Genomic DNA, 7,114 nt, shown 5'->3' with positions numbered 1-7,114 from the left:
TAAAAACTGATGATGGTGGAAAAATACACCGAAACGCATTTTAATTGATAAATAGAGACAATAAATGACTGAAACCCAGGAATTGATTTTGATTTATGATTAACGTAAAGAAAAGTTAGTAATAAAATGTTTCAAAAAACATGAACCTCACTTGAATTGTGTTTACTTCTTTGGCTGAATATTTCCTGCAATAGCAAAGAAAGATTTGGTATAAGCAGTGCTAAGCTGGCATTCACAAAAGCCCTAAAGAAGCATTTGTAGCGTCGCTTAAGTCCAACAAGCCCATTAAAAGATTTTCTTTATACGAACTTCATAAAATACACATAAAGTGGCTCGACGCATTGGAGGGCCGAATAAATACAATAAAATAAATCTCTTCCTTTCGATTTTGTTGAGCTGGCTTAAGGAAGCGATGCTGCAGGGCAACTGCTTTCGATGCAGCTTTCCTTATTGTACTTCACGTTGTAGTGGAATCGCTAAGTACATCAGTTCGTTGCACCGAAATGGTTTTTTTGATGGAATTTGACAAATGCATATTGCTTGAATGAGATTTATTAATATTGCGTTCAATAGAATTCCGGTGATGTTATATTTTTATTTCATTTGCTGAGATTCTGTGCCTAAAACACACTAATTATTCCGCGGCAGAAAAGTCATTAATCCACCTACATAATGTTGCAATCGAATATTTATCTCTTTTCCAGTTTGTGTCCGCCTATGTTTTTTGTTTAGATTTACCGCCACTCCGTCGCTATTGCGGAGAAATATCGCTGACATATTTTCTAGTTTAAAAGGTTCACTGATGTTGCTGAATTAATGTTACAGCGTGGATGTTTTATTCGGGCTTTTATTGAACTCGGTCGGGTTTCCACTATCTGTCTTTGAAGCTCCCTAGTGACTGATCGATTAATGTAATGAGGACTTGTATTGGCCGATATTGCCACATAAACTGGAAACCTTTAAAGTTTGTGTTTTGATTTCCCCGATATTGGAATTCTTTTCTAATTTCTAGCTAGCGTTGACTGAATTTGAGACTGTTCTTTTATTAGAAACAAATAGGTCTCTAATAAGTGTATGTGTGTTATTATGTCTCTAGAATTAGGCTTTCAAGAAACAGCTCTTGCAAGATTTTTCTCTCTTTTCAAACAGGTTAAACCACTGGGACAGCAACTAATAACTACTTACTATTTTATAATAACATTTCCATAATCTACTATAATACGATACGTCGCCTTTCTGCACGTGCTGCCACATGCTTACAAAACAGTTCATCTTTGAGCTTATTCGATAAATTAACATTGGAGTCATTCTACCATTCACGGTCGTAGTATTTCTTAACAGATTAGGAAAGGTCTTGCAAAACTTTAAACATTAATTCTATATTGAAGTGTCTGTGACTGCGAATTTATGTTGAACTAAGGTTTTAATTCACTGTAGATTGTGCCGAACTATTATTGCAACATATTTCAACGGGCTGTAAAGCGCGAGATAATATATAATGAACGTTTTGAAGTAATAAAACGTATATGTAGTTATCAAAAGTTTGGTTCAAACGTAGAAAAGAACGAATATGTTCCTTTTGCGACTAGTTTCCAAGCTGATATAAAAAGTGCTTTATTTCAGTTTAAGAGCTGAAAACCCGTCAGCTGTTCTTGCAAAAGAAATTTCCTATCGATCAACTGGCTGGAATAGTGGAAACAGCTATATTTGTGCAGAAAACTATACTTTTCACAAATGGCTCCAAAAATCCCAGAAGGACTCGTCGACCTGCGAGTAATGGCAGATAACAACCGTAGCGAAATTGATTCCGGCCGATTAAGAATCGAATATCGGCGAGTTTCAGAACCCCGTCCGTTTTTGCTAAGTGAATCATCAAGTGGGGCCTTTCAAAATAAAACCCTTCATAATAATGTGTTGGACGAGGTAAAAGGAGCTTTTTAAAAAGTGAGTGCTGTTCACTTAGGTCCCTGGCATTCTTTTTGCGTCATTAACTTGCGGTTTTTTATACATAATATATGAATAAAAAAGGGCAGTAATTTGCGCCAGTCAGATAAGGATTTATCTTTGCAAGTTAAGCCCAGTGCAAAACGTAGTCTCAATTTAAAAAGAGAATAATCATATTTTTTTCCTAACTATGTAAAAATATATGTTGTATAAAATTAGAACCAGTAACATTATAGTGAAACTTTATTACGTATTAATATTTTTGAAAAGTTTTCAGTTAACAAAACCCTAAACAGTGTAGTGTATGATGAGCTTCATTGCATGTATACCGTATAGTATTCTAATTGAAGTGACAAATTTAAAAATCCAAAGCTTGCAAATTTAGCTAGCAATACAGCAACTGAAAAAGTAAGAAAAACGTATGCTAAGAATGACGCTGACTATTTTAACAGATAACATGGTTGCAGGCAAGTACTACTAAAGCATAAGAGCATCCCTCGCAAAAAATTTATTGGAACATTTAAGCTGATTACGCCGGAAACCTTTTTGATAACTTCAATATTTAACACCAAAGCCTTTCAGTTTCTAATTATGAAATTTAGTTTAAGCTAATTAATAATGCCTTAACAAACTTATTTTCAGTCGTAATTTCTGCAACCTGCCGACAAACTTTTCTGCAACCGAAGGCGTGTAAAAAAAGAATTTTGACAAGGCTTCAAAAAAAGGCGGTTTTGCATTTAATTTAGCCGCTAAGTGAAAGGAGGAGTTTAACGCTAAATTAAAATCTCAGGCAGAAACTTATTTTTGGAAGAAACTGCAAATGCAGGCGTTTGTGGAAACTTTTATTCTCCAAATAATTTTTAACAAAGAGCAAAGCGATGTTCCTATAAATTATATGGAAATTTGCAAGCTACCAATTGTGGCTGAAAGTATGAAGTTTGTGGTTCTTCAAGCCAACAATTTGCCAAGTTCTGTTTTACTCATTTCGCGTTTTGTGTTCGATGTTAAATAACGAAAAAAATATTTCAAAAGGTTGGAATGTAAATACATCGGTTCTTTAGAATAATTATTACCAACACAAGCACAAACATTAAATATAATTAAAGGACTTAGAAAGCTTGGGTTAACAAATTTTGCAAAATGTACTTTTCATTATTCCAAAAATAATTTTCCACATATTTTGACTCTAAATATTGGTTTATTTAATGCCAGTTTCTATTTATTTATTAGATTTATATTTATTTATTAGAGATTAATCTATATACGCCAAACGCGATACACGCGTTTATTGTGCTCCGTATTATTCTGGCAAATTTCGAAGGTTTTTTTAACACTTTTAAGTAATAAATTGGTATGGCGGATAACAGTGACGGTGAGCCTATTAGCAAGCAAATAATTAAGGGAAAATCTAGCCAAGGGCTGACAAAAACCAGGAGTTTTTCAGCTGGTTCAAAGAGTCAATTAACTAGGAACGAATTGGAAGATATCATTGGAATTCGTAGAATAAACATTGGTACTGATAAGGACAGCCGGTGTACGCACATAAATTCTGAAACGGAAAGATTGGAAGGCCACAATCAGCAGAAATAAGAAAATAAAGCAGAAAACATCAGGAATAAAATTAAGGAAGACGAAAACAATAAACAGGAAAACTCAGGCAAAAGAAATAGATCTACCGGTACCCCGGAATCAAAAGTAACACCGAAAAGACAATGCGAAAGAAATATAGCGCTTATGTCCACTAATCCACATAACGTTGAACAAAACCAAACTAAAAATAAGACTGCAAAAAATGAAAAGGATGATTGGCAAGGGGAAGAAGTATTGTTGGAAGTATTTTCCTCTCTGAAAAAAATTGCGGCTATAGCAAATAATAATGACATGTCAAAAGATGACCAGAATTATTTAAATAGTGCTAGTTATAATATACATAAATACTTGACTCTATTAATTCACAAAATTGGAATTATAGAAAAAGAAAATCTATCCCTAAGGTACCAACTACAAGACATAAATAAGTTCAACAAGGCCCTTGATACCAAGACGCAAATTAATATAAAGTCGAACACAGAAGAGAAATAAAAAAAAATAACAAGCACTAAGACATATGCCAGTGTTACGTCTTTAAACATAAATAGAGAATCACAAAGGAATACAGAAGAGACAGAAGTTACATAGACAACTCCAAAAGTACAAAAAAAAACTCGAAACTCTGATAACAATTGACAGCAGCACCGATCCTACCGCAACCATGACCAGGGATTTAGGTGGTGGTTTTAGCAACCTTAGATACTTAAAAAGCGGTGCTATCATACTAGATAGTTATCATAAAGACCGAGAAGAAAAATTAAAACTCAGCTGCTTAAGAAGCAGCAAATTAATGTGGATCTGATGAAAGTCTATGTTCGGGAACATTTTAATCTGGCAATTTGTTTTAATTGTTCTGGATTTGGTCATGTTGCTAAACATTGCAGAGAAAAACAGTGCTGCCACAAATGTGGTGAAGTACATCACAGTATAAACTGCATCAGCGAGGCTCTTCTGTGTCCAAATTGTACCAGATTGAGACTGAAGCCGGAAGCAAGCCAACATTCAGCAGGAGAGGGACAATGTCCTGCGTACCAAAGAAGATTAGGACAATATCATATCAATGTACTGCTGTTTCGAACAAGACAGAATAAAGTAATAGGGCCGTTACATATAGAGCTGGGTAAGAAGGAAGTAAAAATAATGGAAAATGCCAAATTTTTAGGCATTCACATAAATGAACATCTTGGTTGGTCAGTCCATATAAATAATTTAAGTAAAAAACTAAACTACATTTGTTATGGCATTAGGGTTGTTAGTAAGTACATGAACAAAAACTCACTTAGGATATTATACTTTGCGAATTTTTAATCGGTCCTTGAATATGGTATTATATTTTTGGGGAAAAAACTGTATGATCCCGCGTATTTTTGTTAATCAGAAAAGAATACTTAGGATTATAAAGAAAATGAGTTAGTTGAAAAGTTGTAGATCGGTATTTAAGAACCTCAAGATAATAACGCTTTATGGTGTCTATATATACGAATGTCTAATGTTCTCCTTTAGAGGAGCACCAGAGCATTGGATATCGGTTGTATGGCACATAGGCTATCGCTAACGGAAAGGTGTCCCCAGTATATGTGTATAAAATTGTTTAATTGTCTCTTAGCCAGAATAAAAGGTATTTTCTCCCAAAAATCGTTCAAAAAAGAAATAAAAAAAAAAAAGGAAAAACCTGGTATTAGGTTTGGAACCCTATAGTTTAAGAGAGTTTTGTCCCGATGTGTGAAACTGTGAGCCCCTTTTGGCGTCATTTCATTTTTTGTTTGCCAATGATTTGAAATAAAGAAATAATTTTATTATTATTTCAGTTTAAAGACGAGCTAAAAAGATGCACTGAAATTAACACGTTTAGGAAAGACTTGGCAAAAATAACAAAAAACATTGCACATTTTTTAAAACAGTCGCTTTGAGTTTGCTGCTGGCTTTGTGGCTCATTATTTCACATTTTTTTATGTGAATTTGCCTCTCAATACAGAACAGCCGTTGTATTTTATTAACTTAAATATCGAATCAATGTATCATTCAACAATTACATTTTGGCTGTGGTGTTATTCTAACTGGAAAATGCCCGATCGTGCATTATTTGTGGATAATTTCCTAAGCAAACCTCCAAATCAATTTCGGTAACCTTTACATATTATAGGCAGTATGGAAAAGCTTCGTATCCTACTGAAATCGCCGCTGATTAATTGTCGTCCATAACCGCAAACAAAGGGGCTATAAATTATAAACTCTGGCAATCAGCTTCATCAAACATTGCATTGTTTAGAGAGACAGTTATAGCATAAATGTGAAACTGCAACGCTTTTGATGCAAAATTCGTTTACTATTGGCTAAAGGTTTTTGCAGAAAATTATCCCAATAGATCGTTCCAATATATTCAAATTATCTGTCGAGACGAAAATCGTGGGGAATTGAAAACGCAGGGAATCAGCGAAGTGCGAGGGAAATAAAATATTTAAAGCAATCAAGAATTGATGGTTGAGGGGTTTATTTGCTGTCGAACATTATTCATTTAGACTTAAATGAATTCGGTCTGACTATGAAATTTTTCAGTTTTGCTTGTTCTTAAATCGTCACTTAGGTCAAATGCATTCTTCACTCCGCGCCCGGTTAGAGCGCAGTGATAAATCATAAAATTCCACACCACAGGTTCTTTATGCCCTTAATAAATAACGCCTACAGATCATGTATTGAATATTACGTTCTCCCTTACATTGATCGAGGGATTGTTAAGCAAGAATTGTTCCCGAAGCAATAAAATTTACACAGAGAAACGATTTATTTGAGATTCGCAACGAGACCAGATTTGTTTCTATGTAGCAGTATTGTCGTTCCGTGCTAGATTTATGAAAGCTCTTTTCCTGTTGGTATCTGGCTGGGTCGTGTTTTTAAAACGGGCTGCACCTTGTCCTATGTAATACACTTTTTGCTTACGATAAGCCACGGAAATTTATTGTCTACTTTACTTCCTGGTTCACTTGGCTATCTTGGGACGCTTCAGTAAAAAAGTCGCACGAACACGTGCGTTCTATTTAATTTCACGCCTAATGACCCACATGTCGTATCGTTCCAATTTTTCAAATGTTGGGCCCATCAAAAACTCAATTCTCGAAATATTCTATAAAAACGAATTCGCAGATATCGGTTGGAGGCAATAAATGGCCGTATCTTTGGCAGAACGCACACACTAAAAAGGCGATGTGGGTTAGAATTACTGCAATAAAATCCATAAATATCACTCCGATATTGCCGGTTAGATGAAAATAAGATCATGATCGGCATAACACATTTTGCGGCTATATTCACTGAAGTGCAATCGCAAATGGCAAAATAAATGGGCATTTTTTATGAGTATTTTCAAATTGATGCCGGTGGTTTGATATCGTCGATAGAAGCGGGAGGCAAATGGTAAAGAGCCAATTATTGATGCAAAATGTTTATTGGCACGTACAAAGTGCTGTAAAATATCGTTATTATATATTTGTTGGTCGCTTGGAGCAAGTTATGATATCCTATTTAGCCAACTTCACAAATTCATGATATTCTATTTCGCAGCTGAGCATAAGGAAATATCTAA

The sequence above is a fragment of the Dendroctonus ponderosae genome, unplaced genomic scaffold (assembly GCF_020466585.1).
Source record: "Dendroctonus ponderosae isolate FM_Combo_2020 unplaced genomic scaffold, Dpon_F_20191213v2 Dpon_F_20191213_1, whole genome shotgun sequence".
NCBI classification, from domain to species: domain Eukaryota; kingdom Metazoa; phylum Arthropoda; class Insecta; order Coleoptera; family Curculionidae; genus Dendroctonus; species Dendroctonus ponderosae.
Note: the sequence above shows the minus strand (reverse complement) of the source record.